The 26487-nt window shown below is 42.0% G+C and overlaps 1 long non-coding RNA gene and 1 pseudogene across 2 annotated transcripts in view; one reads left to right on the top strand and one right to left on the bottom strand.

Annotated features, from left to right (window-relative positions):
- Positions 1–26487, top strand: part of LOC142431111 (uncharacterized) — an 84055-nt gene that overhangs the window by 29133 nt on the left and 28435 nt on the right. The window lies entirely within an intron of this gene.
- LOC142430950 (protein lin-28 homolog A pseudogene) lies at positions 10807–11390 on the bottom strand (annotated as a pseudogene).

Below are 26487 nucleotides of genomic sequence, written 5' to 3'. Positions count from 1 at the left end.
CTCCTCCCTTACTCGTAATTGAATCACGGCTAGTTTCTGGCTAATCCTAGGAGCTTGGCAACTTGCTAATCCAGGCTGCTCTCTGGCTGACAGGGTCAGGTGAGCACCCAGTAGGACATCAAGCCACATGTAATAAAAGAGCCCCAAACCTCTATCTATTATGCGAGCCTTCTGGCATTTTTGTTTTAGCAAGGATAAATTTTTATTTTTTAGCGAGGGTATCTTAGTGATCAATTAATGTAAGCTATTTGGAAGAGCTATAAAATAATGATTTTAAGACATATGATCTTTAGAAAAATCATAAACAATCAGAAATATTGTGGAATGAGAGGATGATATAAAACACGATAAAGTAGTGGAAAAATATAATGGCTATCAAAAACCAAACCAAACTGAACCAAACAAAAACCTAAATCTACTTTTGGAGAGCCAATTCCAACTCATAGTGAGCCTATAGAAAGAAGCATAACTTCTCTGTGGGGGTTTCAAGGCTGTACAGCTCTATGGAAGCAAACAGCCTCATCTTCCTTCTGTATTGCAGCTGGTGGGTTTGAACTGCTGACCTTTTGGTTAGCAGCCTGTGATAGGGTTATAGTGCCAACTAGGCCAATAGGAACATATGGGCGGTGTTTAATTAGGTCACAGTTTGATTGGAGGATGACCAAATAAATAAAGACAGTTGGCATTCCATCTTCCTCTTGTTCTCTGGTGATCGGACCAGCATGTTGCTGCTTTAGCTAGTTCACTGCTTCAACCTGTGTGCTGCATTACCTGTGGGCCAAGTCAACCCATGGATCATGTCACTAGAGTGTGAAGCTCCTTTGAGACGTGCTTAGCCACACTGTTGGTTGATACATTGTTTGAACTTGAGACTGGTGCATCTTGTTGCAGAACTTGAATTAGAGATTCCATCAGGGCCTGCTTCTCTAAGGTCCCAGCTACTGACAGTTGCTGACCCACTCTGCTATCTGCTGCCTGTGGGCAAAGTCTACTTGCCTTGCTGAGGTAAGGCTCTGCTGTCTGCTTCCTTGACTTTGGACCTGGCAGTCCACATGAGTTGAAGGACTTCCAGTATATTAACCATTCCATGAAAGTGCATTGAAAGTGCCCTCTGTATTACGGTGTGGACTAATTATCTCTTAATATTCCTTTTCACTGTACAAACAAATCTATATCATCTATCAATCTATCTATCTATCTATCTATCTATCTATCTATCTATCTATCTATCTATCTAATCATAAGTGTCCTGATTTTGTTTCTCTAGAAAACCTGGCATAACACACAGCCTGACACAGAACTTACTGCTTCCCCAAGGCTTCTTATAATGACTATAATGTAAATTTTTAGTTGGGTGCCTTACCGTCGCTAAGTCTTCTCAGCTTCTCATTTAAAAGTAACATCTTCTATCAACTCATTGAATTAGTCTCCAATGAAGTGGGTTTTTAGTAGTGGCATTATTGCCTATAGAAGGCATTTTGGGAATAAATGAGGTTATTTTTTAGTTGTCATGCTAATGTGGGAAGGTGGCATTTGATGAGGAGTGTTAAGGAATTCTAGACATTTTACAACGTACTTGGCAATCCTACAGAGAATTTCTGCCCACCTCACACTAGCCCTGACAGTATTACATAAAAGAATGACCTTTTTATTTTAAGACAATTATACAGTCACAATTATTGTAAGAGATAATGTCCCCTTTATGCAGTTTTGGCCAAGGGTATCATCTTGCAAGACTTTGGAACAATGTCACTACCAGGATATTGACATTCATACAGTGAAGGTGTGGACCTTGCTCCCCACCACCCAGATGCCCCATGCTGCCCTTCATAGTCTCACTCATTTCCCTCCTGCATCTGCTCCATCCTTAACCTCTGACCACTGTTAAGCTGTTCTCTATTTGTATAATTAAAGAAAGGACAAAAATGAGTGTAATTTTCCTTATTTCTATACTTTGGATGTTGAATAAGGAAGTCTGATGAAGAGTTGGTGCATTTGGACTGTGGTGTTGGTGGGGAATGTTGGCAGTGCCATGGTCTTCCAAAAGGACAAACAAACCTGTCTCGGAAGAAGTACAGCCAGAATGTTCCTTAGAGGCAAAGATGGTGCAATTTCATATTACATACTTTGAACACGTTGTGAGGAGCTATCAGTCCTGGGTGAAGGACATCATGCTTGGTACAGTAGAGGGGCAGTAAAGAGAGGAAAGCTCTCCAGGAGATGGATTGACACAGTGGCTTCCACAATGGGCGGAAACACAGGAACAATTGTGGGGATGGCCCAGGCCCAGGTAGTGTTCTGTTGTGCACAAGATCATGATGGATTGGAACGGGCTCTGTGGCACCTGACATCATATATAATGAGACCGTATGTAACCTTCTGGGTTTGACTTTTCTACCCAGCATAATTCTCTGGAGATTCATTTAGGTTGTTGGTTGGATTAATTGCTCATTGCTTTTTGTTATTTTGTTTGTTTAAAAAATTATTAACTGGGAGTTGATGCCTATATCATAGCATTCCATAGTTCAGTCACATCAAGCAAAATTGCACGATTGCTACCACAAAAAGTTTCCAAACATTTTTCTTCCTGGACTCGGTGGCATTGTGTCCTTTTCACCCTCTCTCCCCATCCCCCACCCCAACACCTCAGGAGTTTTCCCTGGTCTAAATGTCCCACCATTTGTTTACCCATCCACCCACTAGAGAACTGCTAAGTGGTTTCCAGTCTTGGGCCATTACAAATAAAGCTGCTCTACACATTTGGGTCCAAGTTCTTGTGTGTACCCACCACCATTTCTTAGGGTCCAGTTTTAGGAGTATAGTGCTGGGTTATATTGTAGCAGCATGCTTAGTTTTGTAAGAAACTGCCCAGCTGTTTTCCAGTGAGACTGTGATGATTGAATTCACACCAGTAATGCCGAAGTGATCTGGTTTCTCCACAACTTCACCAGCACTTGATGTTGTCACTATTTTTGATTTTAGTCATTCTGTGTTTTTTTTGTTCCCTTGAGAAAAACTTGTTTGTTACTAAAGACTCCAAGTCCATTTCAATTTTATATTTAATTTTAGTCATTCTGATAGATGTATAATTATATCTCATGGAGGAATTACTTTGTGTTTCTATAATGGTTCCCTCACTTCATCGTTCTTGAGTTGATACCGACTCACAGTGACATTGTAGGACAGGGTAGAACCACTCCTGAGATTTTAACTGTTTATGGGAGTAGATAGTCTGTCTTTTTCCCAAAGAGTGCCTGGTGGTTTTGAACTGCTGACTCTGGTTAGCACCCCAACACGCAACCACTACACTACAAGGACTATGCCACCAGGGCTCCGACTAGTGATGTGAAAATCGTTTCATGTCTTATCTGCCATCTCTAGATTGTTTGGTGAAATGTCTATTAAAATTTTTCTGGTTGTTATTTTTAACCACTGAGTTTGATTGTACTTTTCCCAATGCTGTAAAAATAGAGAAAATACAGTATTGGTGAATGCAATACTTTTGACTCTTCAGTGATACCAATTTTATCAGTCATCATCAATATGTTGCTAAATTTTTTTTTCTTATAAACGGAAATTCACGGCTTCTAAGTTTGAGAATTTTTTATATACTCTGGGTTGTTTATAAATTCTAGCTCCTCACTGTATATGTTGTTTGCAAATATTTTCTCTCCATCTTTAGTTATATTTCCATGATTATAACAGGATCTTTTGTAGAATTAAATTGATGATTTTGATGAAAACCATGTTATCAATTTTGCCCTTAATGAATCCTTTTGGTGTCAAGGCTAACCACTCTGTATAGCTCTGGATCCAGAAGATTCTTCTATGTCACTTTTCTTAAAAAAATTGTAATTTAACTTCTTATTACCATGTTCTAATACCAAAGAGTCGTTCACATGACACTATTTTTGTGACTGGGTTCAGGCATTCATTGCAATGGCCACACAGAGTTCACAGATGATGCTCCTGCTTCTAGGATGTAGTAGAGAAGTTAACAGGCTACCAATCATGTGAGAAATGCTCAGGATACAGTTGTTCAGAGAGGACACTTTCTTCTCTGCTATGCTCTTACATAGGCCTCTTCTTTTGGGCCTTCAGCCTCTTGGCCTGGGTTCTGCCTCACTCAGGCAATGTTACAAAGATCCATTAGGGCTATCAATAAATGTCCAGAGGGCATAGTGATCCACAATAAGCCTCAACTCAAGGTTCTAAGCTCCAGGTCTCTGAATCGCCAAACCAAGCACCCCCAATTAAGTGCTCAGAGGCAGCCCACTCCATATGCCAACATCTTGTCCCAAAGTATCCAGCTTTACTTTGTCTGTGGCCTGGGAAGTCCACTGCTTTTCCTCGGCACTGACTTATATTGCTGCTGCTCCTTACTGTGCCCTTCCAGCGTCACCGCTGTCTCCTGGATCAAGGTTCAGTGCACAGAGACGGCAGCATCCAAAGTCACGGTCCCTTCCTGGCTCTTCTCTCTCTCGCAAGCACCTCTTCCTGCTTCTGAGAAGGCTCATTTTATACCCAGCAGGATGGAAATCACAATTAACCTTAAAAACAGACTCTCGTAGCTGAACTGGATCGTCCAATCAAGATCTTCAAGATCTTCCCCCACCCTCTTACTTCAATCCATTAGGGCTCACTGCCATTGAATCAGTTCTGACTCATAGGAACCCCACAAGACAGAGTAGAGCTGCCCCTGTGGGTTTCAGAGACGGTTATCCTTTATGGGAGTAGAAAGCCTCATGTTTCCCTTGTGGAATTGCTGATGGACTTGAACTGCTGACCTTGTGGCTAGCAGTATAATTAGTAACACTACATAACCAGGGCTCCTAAAGAGGAGATGGGGTTTGGTTATGACATAAAAAGAGGATTGTGTTCTGCTAGTCAGGAGACTTTTGCAATTTAGCATCAGCAGAAGATTGATACCCCTGAAAACGAGTGGAAGACAAGTACATGATTACACCTGTGGTGTCCCAGCCACAGGACACCCCAAAGGAGGGAGTAGATATGACTGGAGTGCAGTGTTCAGTCCTCCTACCATCACTTACTGGGCACTGCCGACTCTGGGCTGGCCTGATTGAGGCTTCGGGAACAAACGAAGATCCTGTTCTCATGGCGCTTACGTTCTGCAGAGGGTAAGCCGACAAGGATAAGGTATAGACAGGACAGGCCCACTGACATCATTTCCGAAAACAGGTGATTTTTAAAAATGCTGTGTGACCCTCATTAGCTACGAACAGCTCATCTCCCCAGTCACTTCTGATGGCAGTGACACATGATTCTTTGTGGTTCTTGGATACTTTTCATCAGGGTCAGTGAAATATTTTACCCCTAAATAGCAGCCTGGGGCTCATACCAAGGGCCACTAGTGACACTGAAAGTGTTCCCAAAAGCAGAGCAAAGACATTAGGAGAAAAAGTGGACTCGCTCTCTGTGTACTACAGATTGAAGTCTGCACCTGTGCTTACATTGAGATTACCATGATCATTTCAAGATACATGAATCTAGCATAAGGACCATTGTAAAGACAAAAACAAAGGAAACTGTGACGCTGTTGCTGCAATGAGATCTAGCAGGTGCAAAATCCTTTGATTTTTTTTGTGAAACCTACTTTTACTCTACGTTGAAAATGCATCTTTCATATGGGTGCAGTATATAATCTATATGACACTCGAAGTGCATGTTAATCGGCAGCTTCTAGAAAGAGTTGTATGTTCATCATCACGATCGGCTCTAATGCTCCCTCCCTCCCTTATACAGAGAGGAGTGTCACTGGATTTGTTTCGCTAGACGACCCAGGCTAAGACAATAGTCACGTAGTGGTTAAGTTCTTGGGGAATCAAAAGTTATACTCAGATGCTTGACTGCATGGGGTAGGCACCTCTGACTTCCGAGCTGTGTCCGGGTCAACTACTTTGTTTCATTCTCAGTGTTACCAAGAGTTGGTCACCACCTCAGAGAGGCACATTCTGGAGGCTGTGCCGTCTTTTATTTATCAACGCTACACACTTACGTTCATCTGCATTTGCCAGTGCTGCGTTCACAGTGATGCCACGTGTAAGTGCAAACATCTGGTGAGTTCATTGTGTTTTCCAGTGTGGTCACACCCAAGCATTTATGTCTGAAACAGACATGATTTTCATATACACTTATTTCCTTTTGGTTTCTGTTAAATTTGGTGAATTTCTGTTAAATGTTCACTATATTCTCCATTTGCAATTGTATGTGTAGATTCTATTTTCAATGAATTTCATTTCAGGCTACTTAGAGTAAACGTCAAAATATTTATCATCAGGAAGGAGCATTGGGTCTGAAAGGGTTGCGACCACTGATCTCATGCCATCAGTCTATGCGCTGATCAAATCGAACTTCCTAAGAGCAGCAATCCTGACTGTCCTTCAAGAATGCAAGTGTGTGAAACACACCTAGATGCAGTCTCCAGATGAGCCACTAGATGTCCCTCAGATATACAGGCTGGGAGAAGCCATGCATTTCTTAGCTATCAAAAAGAGCAGAAACAATAGACTTCAGTTCATCGTAGAATCTTTAAAGAAGGACAGGATGACAGTATTACACAGCGATGGTTGGCGTGCTGGTTTAAACCTTCAAATGGGACAGAGTCAAGATGAAATAATTGAAAACAAGCACACACACACACACACACACACACACACAAAACCTATTTCTGTGAAGCCAGGCAACTCACAAACTTGTTCTGGGTTCATTTCTTCATTGTGCAAAATGAGGAGATTGTGGGGCCAAAAAGTGCAGTACCTTTTAGTTTTTAGACCTCAGCTCATTTAATAGGATCGAGACACTGGCTACTTGGTTCGATTTTTCTCTGATTCTGGGGAGAATGAGGGCAGGTAAAGAAGACCCCTCCAGGTGACTACTTTTCTCTGGATGAAGTGAGGATAAAGGAAAGACTGAAATATGATATCCCACGAAGGACATCACTCTGCAGTGATAGTTTTTTTTCCCCTTCAGCAAAATCTACTCTTTCTGTTGACTCTACATATCAAGTTTCTCGTAAAATCATTTCCCCCCTGACTTCCTCATTTCAGGACAGCCGTATGTCTTCCTGTTGACACTATTTTGTCATCCTGATGCACTTCTGTGAGAAGCAATGGGAGTTGTAATGATTTCACTCCACGTGGATCAGCAAACAGCCAACACCTGCGGGAGCAGCAGAATCCAAGAAGTCCAATGAACATCCCATTGCGTGAACCTGCTGCAAAGACTTCTCCAATGGTGTGAAATGGCAACGATGTCATTTTGATGACTTAGCGTGCATCTGATCCAAACCATGACCTGTTCCATTACTTCGGTGCAAGTGAAAGCTGGGCAGTGAAGGTAGAAGTAGGCGATGCCTTTGAATTGTGGTGCTGGAAAAAAAAAAATCACTCGACGGCCAGCGGAGCAGAGAGATCAGTTTCAGGACATATGACCAAACTGCTCCTTCCATGTGGGGATGGCGAGTCTTTGACTCCTTACTGTAGACATGCCATGAGAAAAGACTAATCCCTAGAAAAGGGTATCACGTGTGGGAATCTTTTAACACGGAGGATTGATACAATAGCTGAAACAATGGACTCGCCTATCAGTAACCATGAAGATGGCATAAGACTGGGCAAAGTTCTGTTCTGTGACACATAACACTGCCAATGGTTGGACCCATCTCGACACTACCTCAAAACAACAAAAGAGAGATTGTAGACAATGATTTCTCTCTCTTGTCCACACGACCATGAAAATAACCTTTCACAAACACTGTGCTTCAAAAACAGAGATAACTCCTCACGGTATGGCGGATACTCGGCCTTCGCCTATAACCTCAGGGCCATCGTTCACTTTTCCCTCAAGCTCTTTTTATTCTGGCCTCACTGGGCTCCATCTTTATCTCCAAATATGTTATATGCTTTCATGTTTCCCAGACAACTACCTGGAACTCCCTTTTCTTTCTTATTCAACCAGAAATTTCCAACTTTTCTTTAAGACTCAACTGAAAGGTCCTCTTTGTTGAGAAGTTATTCATGATTCTTTGAGTAGAATTAAATAATTGCTCCGCACGCACTCCGATAGCCCACTGCATTTTATACAATGTACCCAAGCACCCATTTTGAAGGTGTTGGTATTTCACAGAAGATTTGTGGGCCTCCCAAGGGTAGGGACTGAACTTTAGTCATTGTATAATTTATAGGTTTAGGGACGTAGTAAGTATTTCTGTTGCATGATAAAATGTTGCAAAATCAAGGAATTGTTCATAGCAAATACCTTTTCCCAGCAACACAAAAGGCCACTATCTACCGGAAGTCCTCCAGCTGGAACACACAGAAATTAATTTGACTATGTCTGTGAGACTACACCATGGAGGAGCTCAATCAATACCAGTCACTAAAACCACACCAGGGGCTGACTGTGGGACAAACCATCAATCTCTCATATGTAGTAAGTTCAGGACAAAGCTGAAGAAAATGTAAACAAGTCCAAGAGAGTCAAAATATGACCTTGAGTTTATCCCGCCTGAATTTTGAGAAAAATTCAAGGACAGATTTGACACATTCAACACTAATGACAGAAGACCTGGTGAGTTGTGGGAGGACATCAAGAATATCATTCATGAAGAAAGCTAAAGGTCTTTAAAAAGACAGGAAGGAAAGAAAAGATCAAAGTGGACGTCAGAAGAGACTTAGAATTGGTCTTAATCACAGAGCAGTTAAGCAAATGGAAGAAATGATGAAGTCCAAGAACTGAATAGAAACTTCAAAGGGCAGCTTGAGAAGACAAAGCCAAATATTATAATGAAATGTGTAAAGGCTTAGAATAAGAAAACCCAAAGGAGGAGCCTGCTCTGATGGTGTAGTGGTTATGCATTGAGTTGCTAACCGCAAGACCGGCAGTTCGAGACTACCATCCTCTTCTTGGAAGAAAGCCAGGGCTTTTTACTCGCATAAAGAGTTGAAGTCAGAAACTCACAGGGGTAGTCCGGTCGCAAGGAGTTGGCACTGACTCAATGTCCGTGGGTTTTGTCTTGATGTATCGTTGAGCATTGGGTTGCCATGAGTCAGAACCAACTCAATGGCACCGAGCACCCAGAAGCACACAGGCAATACATTGAGTGAGTTTAAGAATGAGTGAGTGTATGAGGGGCTTCAAAATAACAGTTCAAAGAGCACAACTTGTAGTTCTTAACTTGAATGCCCACTAGAACCCCTTTCACAACCCAAATTCACTGGCATGGAGTCAATACTGACTCATGGTGCCTCAACTGAGGAGCCTCTGGTGGCTTCAAACTGCCGACCTTGCAGTTTGCAGTCCAATGCTTATCCCCTATGCCACCAAGACTCCTTAGAATCACCTACAAAGTTTACTGAAATCCTTCCTCAGTTTCACCTAACAATTCAACTTTTGGGTGGGTCCTGCTAAATTGTAGGCATAAGATATGAGTGATTCTTCTGCAGACGTGCTAGCACTGGTCGCCTTTGAAATGATTACCAAATACATTACAAATGAGGTTCTGGAACATTCCAATAGGACTCTCTCAGATGGTAGGATGGTAGGATCATTTGAGTTTCATATTCTGAATTTGTTCCAAAAGCCAGGTGGTGAAAAATTCAGAATTATGATGGGGGACATTCTCAAAAACAAGTACGTGTGGTTCTTTCCTCAAAGAGGTGACATGCCATTAGTCATCTTGTGGGATTTTAAAACTCCACAGGTGACTCTGGCAGCTTCCTCCGCACGTTGGTGACTGCCCCACTTGGAGCAGCGCGCGTTTCTCTGTATTACAGCGAAGGGGGCCAGAGGTTTCTGTGCATGTTTGGTTTGCATCCAGTGTCTCAGAGCCAAGACAAATAAGAACTGCAGCATTCCCCATTTCCTGCTTAGCTGCCCTCTGAATGAGATGGAAGTCACAGCTGCCCCCATGAAAAGTGGCTCTGAAAGACAAGCTGCCTTTGGGTATTTTGGTGGGACAGATATTGGAGCAGCCTGGGTAAGGGAAATTGTGACAGGGAGCTGAAGCATATACTACTTCAGAGGAGTAGCCACGTTATTATTTGATTAGCTTATCCTCCCTTCTGGATGGTCACAGGGCTCGGCACGGCTGGAGAAGTCACTTAAAGCAACTCCAGTGAGCGGTGTTCCCTCTTTCCACTGGGATCACCAGACAAAGTGAGTCATGTATGCTGGCAGTGCATCAGGTTGATACAGCTTGGAGAATGGTCAGGGACCCCCCTGGCCAGCCACTCTGGGTCTTGTCACTTTAAATAGTCAGTCTGCTCATTTGGAGAATGGGGAGAAGAACACCATGCTATAAAGAACTGTTGGGGGAGGTGTCATTTTTTGGTTGCTGTTGCTTTGTATTTTAAATTTCCCAGTGACCTGTATGTGTTAAGTTCTACTGCCTGCCTCTTGAGCTCTACTTTCTGTTATGACCTTTCATTTGAATCATTTATTATGTGAGATTTCAAGCATTCACAGCCGACGAGAACAGGACAATTCTCCGAGGTCTGGATCACCTGGCCTCCACAGCGATCCATCGCTTGTCATTCTTGTTTCATCAGCTTCCTGGTAGTATTTTTGTTCTTGCTTTTCTTTTATGCAATTTGAAATCACATTTTTTGGTTTTTGTCATAAAACAACATTTACATGCTGTTCTAAACTAGAATCGCGATTGTCAAAATGTACAGTCATACCATTCTGGACCCCTTAGCTACTCTATCTCACCTTTTGACCTCTGTCGATTGATACCTGCTCCCTGGAATTTCTTGAGAGCCGCAGGATCGTTCCCACCCATAGCACTCAGTTCTGAGCCTCTGGGAGCAGGGCAAGATTGTGGCTCTCTTCTTCTTCCAGAAAGCAAGCTGGCTTTCCCTGTGAGCTGGGGACCTGCTAGGCCTTCAATGGACATGAGGCCACCCTGTAGTCGATACTTTTGGCAGAAGTTGCATTTTGTAGACTGGGGTGCAGCTTGCAGTCTTTGGCACGATGGTCTTGACCACAGTTGTAGCACTGGTCTCCTATTTACGCGCACTTTTGCACTTTCTTTCCCTCTGGTCGTTTTTCACTTCCAGTGCAGAACCCTCCACCAGGCACCATATGTGGATGGACTCCAGGCCTTTGGCAGCTTTCTTAAAAAAAAAAAAGTCAACTCCATTGCTTCTCCCTCTTCAGACTCTGGAAGCTTTCCACGTACAGCTTACTCTGGTCCACAAAGACGTCCACGGAGTCAGTGGTCATGGGCAGGAAGCTGAACACTGCATGCACATTTAGTCCCTTCCAGATGCGCCCACACAGCAGCTGTGGTTCATCTACTGAATCTGTGGTGGTTCTTCACTAGTTTTGGTCCAGCCACCTGCAAACACCTGGCTAACCACAGAGCCCATATTCAGGCATCTGATTTTCCAGCCTGGGGAGGCTGCTGGACCCAGAGATGTTCTAATGTGTGGCAGTTACATAATCTCCTATCAACTTGAGCAAAGGAGTGGAGTCTAGCTTGTCAATCAAATCATAGCCAATGATGCCTCTGTGTGGGCGTGGCCTTCTTTGAGGATTCTGGGACCTCCTGTCTTCCTCCCAGGAGGCAGGATACACTGTCTCTCTGCTTGACATTCTGGTTGACAAGCCACATGGAGTCATGTGATGGCAGCCAGAGTCCTAGAGATGCTTCCACGAGTACTGGATCCACAAGACTTTCCACCCACTGGCCTGTGATCTTCCTGCATTTGGAATTATTGCATGTGTTGTGAGTCTGAAGAGGAATTCATAGACTGACTTCGAACATATGGGCTAATATCAGACTTATGGACTTGATCTTGGCTGGGATGTCTTATTGATGCATAATTACTTCTTGATATAAAGTTCTCTCGGACACACTTATAAATGTTTCTGGATTTGTTTCACTAGTCAACCCAGACTAACACAATAATTTAAAGATTCAAATTGGTGGCTGAAACAGTGAACTTACAAATGCTATTCTTCCTAATAATCATGTCTATAAATCCTTGTATCAATAACAATAGTCCAAAGAAAACAGTATAAACCCAGTACAGCCAGATCCTAAACTCAATTCTTAAAATAGTCCAGTTCAATCCCTATCTATCTTATCTCAATCCTTATTTAAACTATTCCATTGATACGAAATAAGAATTTATGCAGCCATTTTGACCGCCTGTCAGCCATTTTGACCTTCTGTCAGCCATTTTTACTAAAAAGCCTGGTCTCTGAGAGATTAAAGGGGAGATTTAGCCCCAAGTTCAAAATATACATTAATCACATTCTTTTTTTTGCCATTTTAAACAGGAATAATCAAATATAACAACCAAAGAAAATAATCAAAACTTTAACTTCCCATATTCTTTCCAGAAAACAACCCAGTAAACTGCATGGCCGTGTCTGACCTCTGGCTAGGCAATGAAGGAAACCCACCGTGAGACAGTCATCAAACAAGCAGCCATCTATTCTCCAGCTTCATGATTTGCTTCTCTAGTGCCCCCTCCCAAGGTACCATAATGGTTAGTCAACCCAGATTAACCCACAATGCAAAGGCAGGAGCTCTTTTACGATCCCAGTCGCTACTCACCAAAGTAGGATACAGATCACTGTCCTTGTGGACGATGTTGTGCCATTTGACCGTGGCGTCTCCAGAGACTATGGTCCTGAGACCTCAGGTCCAATGACATACACCCTCCAGTTGTTTTGTTATGTATACGATGTTTTCATAACTTTGCTCCTTTGCTTTGCTTTACATATAGATATTTTTGAAGCCCAAGTTCATGCATAATCCCATTTTCCTTCTTACACCATTCAGCTGGTTTATCTCTGCATCCTTTCATAGATTGTTGTTATTGAGGATTGAGTAAATGCTAGTATTCACTTCTATTGTTTTCAGCTCTTGTTTCCTGCTTGGTGTCTTCCATTGCCTTCATCAATTTCAAATTTTTAAAATAACAGTGATCTCATATAGTATTTGTCTTTTTCACTGACTAGCTCCAGCCAGCATAATGTCCTCCAAATCCATCTATGTCATGAGACGTTTCACACTTTCATAATTATTCTTTAACAATGTGTACTATTCCGTTGTGTATATGAGCCAAAATGTATTTATCCATTCTTTTAGCAATGAGCCTTTAGGGTCCCCCCCCACCATCTTCTGGCTATTGAGGATCATGCTGTAATGAATATGGGTGTATATATATTTGTTCATGCTATGTTCCTCATTCTGTATATACCAAGAAGAGCTATTGTTGGCTCATATGGTATTTCTACTCCCAATTGTTTGAGGGCATGTTGTACCTCTTTCTACATTGACTATATTGTTTTACAGTCTCACCAGCGGTGTCCGAGGTGTTCAATGTATCTACATCCTCTGCAGTATTTGTTGTTTGCTGCTCTTTTGAATTTTGCTGTCAGTGCTGGGATGAGGTCTCTCAAGCGCTGTTTTCATTTTCATCACTCCATCCTTTCCCAGTGTGACTAGTACTGTGATCAATGTGGGTGTGCATATCTATTTGTACAATGCCTTTTCTTTCTCTAGGATATATGCCTCGTAGTGGGATTGCAGGATCACATGACATTTCTGTCCTAGAGAAGGTCTCATGTGCACTGGAAAAGGAAGTATAGCCAGCTGTTGCTGAGTGAGAGTTCCATATATGAGGGTCCTGTAACAAGCTTGTGGAAAAATGGAATTAAAATATAATGGAAAATTTCCAGAATAATTTGAAGCTCCCTTGTGTGAGTATGAGGTCAAGCCAGTTAGTTTATTATGTAGTTTAGTTCCTCTATGTCTCTGTTGAGTTTCTTTCTAGTTGTTTTGTCTTCCGTTGAAACTGGCATATTAAGGTTTCTTATTGGTATGGTCCAAAGCTTTTCTGTTACTTTATTGTACTGTGTGTTGCTGTGATGCTGGAAGCCATCTTAACAATATTTTAAATACCAGCAAAGTCACTCAAGGTGGACAGTTTTCAGTGGGACTTCCAGACTAGTCAGAAGTGTAATACACCTACAAAGAAGGTGTAATAGGCTGTTTACTTCTGAGGGATAAGCCACTGTAAAGCCCATGAGTAACAGCGAAACATTGTCAGGTTACAGGGCCAGAACACGAGACTCACTCAAAAGATGATTGAGGAACGACTGCCCTCTTAAAAAAGAATCCACCATAATGATATAGATGGAGTCAAGCTTTTAGGACCTTCATTTGCTGATGGAGCCTGACTCAAAATGAGAAGAAACAGCTGCAAGCACCCATTAATAGTTAGAATGTGCATTGGATGGTGTAAGGTAAGGGTGGGGGAGGGGAAGAAATAACAATAATAATATTTAAACTAATGACAAGGATTCATGGGGTAGGGTGGAGGAGGGCGGGGATAAAAGGGAGCTGATACCAAAGGGTGCAAGAAGAAAGAAAATGTTTTGAAAACGATGGTGGCAACAATTGTACAATCATGCTTGATCTAATTGATGGGTTGTGATAATATCTGCAGCGCTCCCAAGAAAGCGGGAAAAAATGAAATGTGAAATGTATGGAGTGTGGATATTGGAAAGTTGGAAGTTGCTAAAAGTGCACTGGACTGCATCAGGGTCCATATTGAAGGCCTTGGTGAGTTGAAGCAGACCGGTACTGGCCGTTCTGAATCAGAAAAGCATGTGGCTTGCTATGGCAGAAAGGACATATTCAAGAGGCATGCTATCACATTCATCACCCAGAAAACATTTCAAAACCTGTCTTGATGTATACTGCCGTCTGTCATAGGAGATATCTCTATACTTACAAGGAAGTCCAGTTGGTAAAATTATGTTTCAAATCCACATGCCAACCACTAAAGATAATGTTGAAGAAACTGAAGAATTTTGCCAACTTCTTCTGTCTGAAATAGACACTCAAGATGCACTGATAATCATTGAATGCAAAAAACGGAAACAAGGAGGGAGGAATAAGAGTTGCCAAATATACTGCCAGTGAGATACATACTGGAGATTTAATAGAAGAATTTTCAACCCATGATTTCTCCATTTCAAAATAGTTTTTTTTAACAGCATAAAGGGCTGCTTTACACACATGTAGCTTGTCAGATAGAATATACAGGAATACAATTGACTACATCTGTGTGAAGAGATGATGGGCAGTTCAATATTGGCTGCCCAAATGAGGCCAGTAGCTGACTGCAGAACAAACTATTAATTGGTCCTATGTAAGTTCAGGTTGAAGTTGAAGAAAATTAAGATAAGTCCACAAGAGCCAATATATGATACTGAGTATATCCCACTTCACTTTAGAGAACATCTCAAGAAGAGATTTGGCACATTAAATACTGACAGAAGACCTGATGCGCATGGGATGACATCAAGAAATGAAGAAGTTGTTTAAAGAAGTAAAAAGGCAACGATATACATGCATTCCCTAGAACGTCATAGAGCCAGAGTCTTTGTAACACCTGCCAATCTTTTCCCCTGATGGTTCTGGGTAAGATAAGTTGAGGCAAAGATGTTAATTCAGAAGAGTTCAGATAGCTTCTGCCTCAAGTCCTTTTTCATATTACTAATTTAAAAAAATGATGACAGAAACACAGAAAGTGCGCAAACATAATAGTCATGACAAAAAATCAGAATTTCGACCAAATACATTAGTCCACTCAATTCACATACTTGGGACTTTCCTGATTTTATCAATGAATGAATGCTCTGGGTCCTGGGACATCCCCTAACCACCACCCCGTGGAATGAACATGTCTCTACTGGCCAGTCTGTAAGTCTACATCAAAGCGATTCAAGACTCAGCTGGTACAAAAGCTGGGGATCGTGACTGCCCTCACCCACATTTGTGCTCATGTCGATACGGAGTTACTTGCTTTTGAAACCAAGGGTCATGCAGAGAGGAGAGATCTGTACTCAGACAGGACACAGGAGCAGACGGTGTATGTACGATCAAGGAGATGGAAAACATCACCAGTGGCCTACGTACCACAGACCAGATGTCAACTCTTGCTTACTTTGGGAAGCTGCCAAGCCCTTAATGAGCAAAAAAGAAAGGCTAGTTCTGATGCCTCTGGAAAAGATATTAACTAGGGAACAATTAGAGTCCTAGAATGAGAAATAAGAACAATGGACAAAGACTGTTAAAGTCTCCTTTGATCAAAAGAGTTCATTGAAATGATCAGTCTTTGGAGGGGAATTACTCTTTTGAAATCAGTGAATGTGCCATTAGGGATAATGAAGAACTACAATGAAAAGGTCAATAAAGTACTTATTTTGAAAGAAGAGGTCGGACCGCTTTCTTTAAAGCCACAGTAATTAAATCTACAATGCGATTTAGCCAATGTAAGTATCCTTGAACTTTTTAATGTTGAATTCATTTAGTATACAAAGTTCTTGGTTGTCATGAAGCAGATAAGTTATACACAAAAGCCAGTGGAGGAAAAGAGGACATTGGAAGCACACATAAACCCAATAAAACCAACCTAACCAATCAAACTCACTGCCATTGAATAGATTCTGGGAACCCTAGAGTCATAGTGGGCTGCTAACTGTGAAGTCAGAAGTTCAAAACCATTAGCTGCTCTGTAGGAGAAAGTCGAGGTTTTCTACTCCTGTAAGGAATTTTAGTCTCAGAAACCCACAGGAGTAGTTCTACTTGGCCCTATTGGTTTGCTGTGATGTAAGTGCTAGTGAATTTGCCCAGCTCAGATCCAATTCATGTCTGCTGCATGTGTGTCAGAGTAGAACTGTGCTCCACAAAGTTTTCAAGGGCTACCTTTCCAAAAGTAGATAACCAGACCTTTCTTCTGAAGCACCTCTCGATGAGCTTGAACCTCCAACCTTTTAATTAGCAATGGAGCACATTAACAATTTGCATCACTCAGGAACTCCAGAACCCAGCTGTCGTCAAGTCAGTTCTTACTCATGTGACCCCCTTGTACATAGAATTGTGCTCCAGAGTTTTATTTCTTTTAAAAAATACAACAGATTTCATTAATTTTGTTGACATTGAGTTATATACTGTAAAAGCTGAGCCCAGATCAGCAATGTCTACAAGTACAATTCAGGGACACCCCTCTCCTAACTGGGGTTGTGCAGCCACTGTCATCTGTTGTTGTTTAGTTGTTGTTGTTTTTATCTCTTTCTCTTATTAACATAAACTCATTGCCCTCTAAGTTTCCTATCCTGTCTTTTAGGTTGCTTTTGTCAATTTGATCTCATATGCATCATTCTTTTCTTTCTTTTTAAATTAAAAGATAATTTTATTGGGGACTCCTACAGCTTTTATAACAATCCATACATCAATTATATTGAGCATATTTGTACATATGTTGCCATCATTATTTTTTTAAAAAAAATCATTTTATTGGAGACTCGTAAAACTCTTATCACAGTCCACACATCCATCCATTGTGTCAAGCACATCTGGATATGTGTTGCCATCATCGTTCTCGAAACGTTTGCTTTCTGCTTGAGTTCTTCAACATGGTTTTCAATCATTGACATTTTTCTGAAGTGGATCTTCAGAGCTTTCTTCCACGGCTAGTTACTCAAACCTAGTCCTCCGAATGGTGGTCCCCACATATTATCAAGGTTGACTAACAGAGACATCACCAACTATGATTCAAGGTATCCTTTATTGCATGCTCACTATAGATAGACATTCACTACAACTGGGTCATTGCTTATTATTTGAGAATTGCTGTCAAGTCACTTCCAACTCGTGGCTCCAAAGGTGTCAGCGTAGCATTGCACAGTGCAGAGTCTTGGATATTCCCGTAATTTAGACCAATGGTTCCCAACCACGCTAACTCTCCTCTTAGCTATCCCACTCCCCAGAGGCTTTGACAAGGCCTGGAGACATTTTTATTGGTCATAGCTGGGAAGACACATACAACTGGCATCTGGTGGCTGTGGAGGATGCTGGAAAGCATCCTTCAGTGCACAGGACAGACTCCAGGACAAAGGACTCCATCCAAAGTGTGAAGAGTTGCCACTGTTGATTTGGACCTACTCTGAGGTGAAGGTTGAGCTCATTTGAGCTCTACAGAGAAAGATTTTCTTCCCTTTCCCCCCCTCTATATTCATTTATTTTGAATATTTTTATTGACATATCTTACTCATTCCAAGATATCCTTTCTGTTCCCTTCCCATACAGTTCTGTTGTTCAATCCCAAAGATTTTCTTGACAATTATTCTAGAATGATAAGTGGAAATATTACTTTAATCGAATAGCCAAATCACTGCAGTTGGGAAGCTCCCTTACACGACTCAACTGGGTGACAACTAGCAACAACATTGACGAACGCTTTGTTTCTTAAAGCGGATCTGTTGGGATTTGTAAGTGGTAAGTGGAAAGTTTCATGAATTATTAGTGTGTGTGTACTTACAATGCAATCTTTCCAAAGTAAGCCAATGCGCTCCTATTTTTATTTTCCCCTCTTCAGTGAGAGCTCAACTAAAAAGAGAATATGTTGTGCTTATGCTTTTTATTTAGTTCACTAACCACCAGAGTTACAAAACAAAACAAAACAAAACAAAACAAAAAACCCAACAAAACAGAAAATAGCCAAACAACCATTTTGTCTCCTTGTTCAAAGCTTAGTTACAGGAGGTAAATTATTGGCTGGAGTTTAAGTATATTTCTATTCCAAGCATTCAACATTTATTACCTGGGAGACTTGTTTGTCAACAGAGCACATATTAAACCAGTTACTGGAGGTACGCTCAGATTATATATGTTAATTTACACTTGACAAACTTGCCTCTGCAGTGTCTGCTGGGACCCAAGCTAAATACGGAGTCTGACTTGTATTATCAATACTCACATAAACTAGAAAGCCAAATCCCCATGCAGGGCATAAAAACATGAATTATATGAGCCAGCGAGGGTGCCTGGGGAAAATGGCAGGTTCTAAGGAAAAATTTATTCCAGGGAAACAATCACGACCTTTGATGAGTCACGTGTGCATATTTTATCTTGCTGGCTTTCTGTAGAGGGGCAGAAGGACTCCCTGAAAAACACTGGGGGCTAATAATGTGGAGGGAAAATTCCGTTGTGCGGATACTAGTGTTTTAATTTGGGTTTGGGAACTGTGCCTTGGTTTGTGGTTCATAATCCTCCCTTCATCCTCTGAAAGCAAGGACATAATTCCAAGGAGACAAGCTTGACATGTAGCAGAGTCATAGATTGTCCCCCCCTGGCACAGGACTCACTATGTGACCTTCATCAAGGGCACACAACTCTTCCACAATGAGAACCTGGCTCAGGCTTCATATTTACCAGTCCTTTTGGCATTTTAAAGAAACACACACAATCAGACATGTGTGCTCACAGCACTGAGATGGGAAAACATTCACATTAGTGTCCATGCATAATCAAGACAATGCATTGAGTCCTTCTTCATTCTGTGTTTTCCAGTCTACTTAGGATGAAGACGAGCATTCTATTGGGCAGTTTATGATCATCAAAGTTAGGAATATTCATAAAGAAATGTCAACATTGGGAGATACACATTGTACATTATCTTTTATAATAGAATCATACATGCCTCCATAAGTAAAATTTACCTTCCCTGAATCTGTAAACAGTTTTCAAGTGAGAAAGAAATGGTTTCTCTTCTCTTGAGGGGGTGCATTTAAGTCATTGGGATAAGCATATACCATCTCTTGGATGGCTTCCGGCATTTTTCATTAGGTAGCGATTTTAAGAAGAGCAATCTGTTTGAAAGGCTGTCATAAACTTTCTTTCCATGCAAGATTCAATGTGTCAGTGATGGTCAGCATGTGATTATGCGACGTTGATTCTGGAACACTCCCATCATTTACTTGCCCTTGGTCATGCTTCTGTGACTGTGAATTGCTTGATAGTCAGTGTTTGGTAGTATTCATTTTGTTGTGTTTAAACCCCCCCCCCCCCCCACAAATCTTCTTTTAAATTATGTAAGTAATTTGCCAACAATGGGTGGCAATCTTGGCATGTCTTTAAATTCACTGTAGAATCTTGGTGAACTTGACTTGTCCAATGAAAATGCTGCAATACATTGTTCTCCATCCCAACATAAATACATACTTTAGCATTTTGTTGGTGATATGTTCTACTTCTTTCTTGGTAGTTACTTTTTTTAAAATCTAGGAGCCCAGTGGTGTGGTGGGTTATGAGTTGAGCTGCTAATGGAAAGGTCAATAGTTCAAAATCAACGACCCCTCTGTGGATGAAAGGCGAGACTTTCTGTTTTTGTAAAGATTTACCGCCTCAGGAACCCAAAGTGGGCAGCTCTACTCTTTCCCACAGTGCGTCTATGAGTCGGAGTCAACTTGATGACAGAGAGTTTGGTTTTGGAGGCTTTTGTGTCTGGTCTTCAGCAATATTGTCTAAGGTGCTGGAATCTGAGTGTGTGTTTCCAGCATTGCACTCATTGTGCGTGACCTCCGATGTGCAGTAGAATGGCCTTTGACCGTTGTCTACATATCTTTTAAACACTGCTCGTTGGCTAGTCGAGGAGGAAAAAACATGTAGAGTCACTGGAAAGTAGGAAAAGAGTCTACTGCTTCCAGACAAGTCTCCTGAGCCACTTCTTACAAGATTACGTGAACACTATGCAAATAGCATATTATTACATTCTAAAATCTTTCCTAGCGTGCCTTTGTAGCACCCTACCATATTGACAACATTGTTCTGGGACTGGCTGCTGCACGTAGAAATAAATGTCGCAAACTTCACATGAATGGCGTAGTACTTGGTTTGTAATTTCTCCACTGGTGTGACCTTTTAGGCCAGTCAATGTGATCATTGCTCGACACACTGGAGACACGTGTCTTAAAGCAATACTTAGCAGATCAAGCTATACTCACTTCACTGAACATGGTTGCTTGATCCTCTCTCTGGTGAAGTTTACTGGTTCTTCACATGTTATTTTGGGCAAAGACACTAGGTTGCTATTCCCTAGGCTATCCGTTTTTGAGTTGTGACCTGCTAAAAATGGATCAGACAGAGCAACAAGTTCAAGTAAACTGGTATTTCCATTTCTATATTTCCATGTTGTGGGAGTCAAACACTTCATTTCTTCGTCAAAAAGATAGTCCATGTTTAGTGACTGTGTCAATTAGAGCAACAACCTGCTGCAAAATGGCTTTCCAATACCAATGCTCTTCTTTAATGTGGGGTTTTAGTTTATGATTTAAGCCAAAACCATGTTTTCAGTTTAAATATGACAACATCCAATTTCTATGAATGGACTTGTTTTCATATTTATCAATGAGATTTGAGTTGTGCTCATTTTTAAGCCCATCCTCAGGAAATTGAGAATGAAATGATTTAAGATTGAAGTTTGCATCATCTTACATGCCTCATACCTTGCTTATTAGAATATACTAAGGAACCCTGGTAGTGCTGTGGGTTCGGCACTAGCTGCTAACCACAAGGTTGGTGGTTCAAACTCATCAGAGGCTCTGGAGGAGAAACATGAGGTTCTCTGTTCCTGAAACTATTTACAGTCTGGGAAAGCTCATATCAGGACACTGTGAGTTGGCATTGACTCCGTGGTAGTGGGTTTGTCTGGAGTAATAATAAACAACATGTCCCAGTCAACACACAATGAAAACAAAAATTCACCTGACACATAAAATATAACTTGTATTATATACACATTAATAGTTCCTATCCTTTTTTGACATTTGCTGCTACTATTTTCCCAACCATTTTATTGGCGAGTAATTTACCTATCCTATTATTAAATAGTTTAATCATTCCATCACATCACAGAAAATTGTACAGTCACCCGCACATCAATTTAAGAGCTCCCCCTATGGTTAAATCGCCTTTAAGATGATTTATACAATCACAATCCATTCTGGTGCTGGCTCCCCACACCGGGCTTCATTAGTTATGCACAAAATCCCCTTTCTTTCCCTATCTACCCCCTCTCTGCCCCTCCATGAATTCCCTATCTCCCCTTGTATCTGTAATTAACATTATGCATCCACTCCTCCTGTGCTTCACAGCTGGGAGACCCAACCGAAAACAACAGAAAACAAACTCATGCTAAGGTGGTAAGGGTAGAAACAGAATACAGACAACATTACAAATAATGCATAAGAAGGAAAAGACCCCCAAGAATAATAAAAAAAATCCAGGGAAGAAATTTCTGTCATGGGACCAGTAAGAGATATTTACACTCAAACAAATTCAGGTGGAGTCTATAGGGTGGTCAATTGGCCATGCGTCGAGTTCGATGCAGCATAATCAAGTTTACAACGGTCTCTGCCCAATAGGAAGGCTGGTCTCGAGTCTTGTCAGTGGCTGGAGCGGGTCTGCTAGTGGCTCAGCCGGACCAGATTCTCTGCAGGTGGGTTTTGGGCTCTCACTGTCCCCCACAGCCCTCCACAAATTGGGTGTTCATAACTTTTGCTCTGTTGCTTTTCTCCTCAACCTACTTGAGTTTTGTAATTGTCATCTTTGGATCACACAAGCTGGTGTGCTTCTTCCAGATGACTGCTTGTTTGAATACAAGCCTTTAGGACCCTGGACACTATTCAGATTGATATCGGCCTGCAACTTTACTAGTGGAATGTAGGATTACCAGGAAACCAGGGAAACTGTGTGTGTGTGGGCATGGGATAGGGTGGGTGGAGGTGTGTTTGTGCGTGTCATTGGCTGTAGTGCTGAATAGTACTGAATTACTGGCCAAGCGTTAGTGATTCAAACCCTCATTTCTCCATGAATTACCATAACTTGAGTCATTCTCCTGCCTTTATTAAAGAGATAAAAGGGAAAACAAGTTATGAGTTACCAGGACTTTGTCTGCAAGTAATATAAACTCTGGTTCCCACTGGCTTAAGCAAGTAGGACCTTTATTATCTTGTAAGCCCCGGTGGAGTAATAGACTTACAGGCTTAGAAGCCCTGGGGGGTGGGGGGACAGGGAGGGTTCTACTCAGTGGCAGTGGGTTTGGGTTTATGGTATAATGGTCAGTCTATTAGTAGAGCAGTCACCCGTGTTACTGGACTCCTTGGCTCAGAAATACCAATAAGCAACCGACCTGCTCATGTCTGAAATTTCACCTACACATAACTTTATCTTTGAACTACTTCTCCTCCTGACTACAAGATGACTGTTAATAAATCCTCAAATTCACTGCTATTGAGTAGATTCTGACTCACCTCGATGCTGTAGAACAGACTAGAACTGCTCCAGGGTTTCCAAGACTGTAAATCTTTACAGAAGCAGACAGCCTCGTCTTTCTCCTGAGACGCTGCTGGTAGATTTGGACTGGTGACCTTGAGATTAAAGCCCAAGACCTAACCCACAGCACCACCAGAACTTCCTACTGTTGCCAATAGAAGCCAAGAATATCTGTGCCCCTGATTTCATTCAGTAGGATAAATGGAGAGAGAAAGGAATAGGAGAAATAGGGAGGAAAGGGAGTGTTTGCATTAAAGAATATGGTTATTTTGGGCTTAATCTGACTGGGCCAATTTAGGTCACATGCTTGTTCTGTGATTAATCAGAATCAACAAATACCATATATGAATTTCTTTAGACTGATAAGAATTAGCACCCAGAGTTATCAGTGGGTTCAGCTTCCTCAAGTCACATGGTCACAAGTGAAAAAATTGGATAGTTGAACAGGATTAGGATGCCTTTAGGAAGGAAGAAGAGAAAGGATTCTGGGTAGCTGTCCATAGAATATCCTACACAAAACAATTCCATTTTGTGCCATGTATCCATCTCCATGATGGCCCTGGCAGCTCCACAAGTGCGGCAATATTTTTACAACAATTGGCAGCATAGAGTCTAAAGGGCATAGGGTTCAGAGCTCAGTCAGCGTGAGTTTGGGTTAAGGCGGTGCCTCCTAATTATGTAACGTAAGGTCACATTTCTGAGCTCTTTCCTCCTCTGTTACGTACCCTAATGCTACTGGCCATAGGAAATAATTGTGGACTGTGATGGTTAGGTTTGTGTCAACATGGTGACGTCAGGATTCTCAGTGGTTTGCCAGGAAGGGCCTCGATGTGAACTAACATAAAGTAATCAACCCCATGACAGAATCTGCCAAGCAGTTGTGGGAAAATTAGACTGAAGTGCAAATGAAAGGAGGTTCTGTTTAACTGACTCCATGGGATGTGCTGGCCCTTCTTGCGTCCTGGATTCTATGTCTGTTTCATTAACCTCCGGTCCTTAGGATTTGAACCAATGACTTGCCATATTGTCTGCGGACCCTGGGAGCTGTTAGCAGACAGTAACATTGCCTTCAGACCTTGGATTTATTGGACTTTATAGTCATGGACCCACCTCCTGACCTTGGATTAATCTGCCACAGCCTTCTTCAGGCTGTGATCTTCCAGCTTCCTGGTGCATCTTCCTGTTCCTGGCTCATTGGCCCTGGCAGCTACATGAGCCAGGAGATGCCTCCAGCTTAACATATGACTCACACACTTAAACTGGACTAGACTTACTTGCATCTACAACTTCATGAGACATTTTCTTGGTATAAGGTTCGTTCTTTCTGTCTTTATATGAGTCACTGATTATCCTTTCCTGGAGAACCCAGCCTAACATAGAGCGACTTAAGGCATCATGTATGTAAAGTACTTATCACAAAGTTTGGCACATAGTAGGTACTTTAGGAATGTTAGTTTTCTGCTTTACCTAGCTTCTATAATTAAAAACATCATTTTATTGGGGGCTCATACAACTCTTATCACAATCCATCCATCCACCCAGTTGTACCTTTGTTGCCATCACCATTTTCAAAACATTTTCTTTCTACTTGGGCCCTTGGTATCAGCTTCTCCAAAGACATCACTAGACTACCACCTGATTGACTCCACTGTACCTCCACACAGGTACCACCCAGTTGACATAAAATCTAATCATCAGTGTGAAACCATGTTTCAAAAGAAGGAGAGCCCAGTATTCCCCCGTCTCAGCCTCCCAGCTGCCGAGAGTCACTGAGGCAGAACGAGCAAATGTCAGGATAGAATCCGGAGACATCTTACCCAAGAAGGGATGCATGGTGAACTTCTTCAAAAACCCATTCCCATTTCACTCCTTTTCTTATTTCTTTGATCAAATACTTGGGCTTTCTCTGAGTGCTAAGGAGTCACAGATGATTCAACTCTCGGCTCCTATCCAGAGGGCTGGCCTTTGTCATCTGCCCCGAGGTGTCTCAGAAGAATGGCCCAACCATCCATTTCCAAAAGACCACAGCCGTTGTGGTTGGAATGGACTTGATGACAACCAGTTTTTGTTAGTTTTCTACGGAAGTTCAGGGTGTAAAAGCAGCGAAGGTCCCCTGCTCTTATGAAGTCATTACTTCCCTGACTCTGTACACTTCCTTTGGACCAGCAAACCTTGGATGAGTCGAATAAAATACACTAGCCCCTCTTCTTTTCCTGCTCTGGTCCTCCATCGGGTTACCTTTAAGATCGCTATTGCTGGATATGGCAGGACGGCTCCAGCGCTCAGCCACAAGGATTAAATAAGACAATGTACATGAAGCAATTGGTGTCTGGCACATAGTAAGCATTCAGTGCATGTTGTTGTCTCTGTTTCTTAGATATGCTTATCAAAGAGTGGACAAGAGCAGAGAGTCCTGGGGAAAGAATGGGGCCCTTGAGGCAGATGTTCAGAAAAGAAAGCAAGAATATGGCTAAAGCCGAGTTTTACAGTAGTTCTTTTGAGTTTCTGTTTTGCAACTGGCTTTCAAAGACAGATAATCAAAATGAAAATGTGCTAAGCTGGGAGGGTGGGAATGCCGATAAGAGTGAAATGTGCTTAAATGTTTTCAGGAACTGTTAAATGTATTTACATAGCACCCAGGAATCTGCCTTAAAAAAAAAAAAGAGGGAGGATTAGTGGGTTAGGCGGAATGGAGCTATGCAAATGTAAAATGTCAGCATTTTAAAGAACAATGGTTTTAATATCTACAAAGCAGTTTGCCCTTCAAAAGCAAGAGGTGGTATGAGTCCCAGCAAGGGTGGATGGGAAGGCCGTTCTCACAGGAGGCTCTGCCCTTTCCTGTGACGCCATACCCCTGCATCCCCTTATCTGGGGCGAACTGGGGGACTAGCAGCCACTTGTAGTTAATGTCACTGTTTAATCACGGGGCTAGAAACAGGCGCCTTTTCTTTTTTGTCCTTTGCGGCTGCTTTTTTGCTCTGCCAAGAGGAAGATTACATGCTCCTTGACGATTTAATTCCCCTGTCTTCTCCTCTCAAATCTTGACGGAAGGAGGAGGCTGGTCTTTGCTAGATGCCTAACTGCATCTAGCCAAGACAGGATTTTCCAGAGGCTCTCATTTTGCAAAAATGGGACCATTGTACCTGGATTGGAGCTCACATTCTAAGTGAGTTATGCCCCGGGCTGCTAACTGCAAGGTCGGCAGTTTGAAACCCTCAGCCCCTCGAGGGTTTTCTGTTCCCATAAGGATCTGCAGTCCCAGAAAGCCGCAGGCTCAGTCCCACTCTGCCCACGGTGGATATGCGTGAGAACCCCCGCCATGGCAG

Source organism: Tenrec ecaudatus, chromosome 17 (genome assembly GCF_050624435.1).
Source record: "Tenrec ecaudatus isolate mTenEca1 chromosome 17, mTenEca1.hap1, whole genome shotgun sequence".
Taxonomy (NCBI): Eukaryota; Metazoa; Chordata; class Mammalia; order Afrosoricida; family Tenrecidae; genus Tenrec; species Tenrec ecaudatus.
Note: the sequence above shows the minus strand (reverse complement) of the source record. Positions and strands in the feature narration are given on the sequence as shown.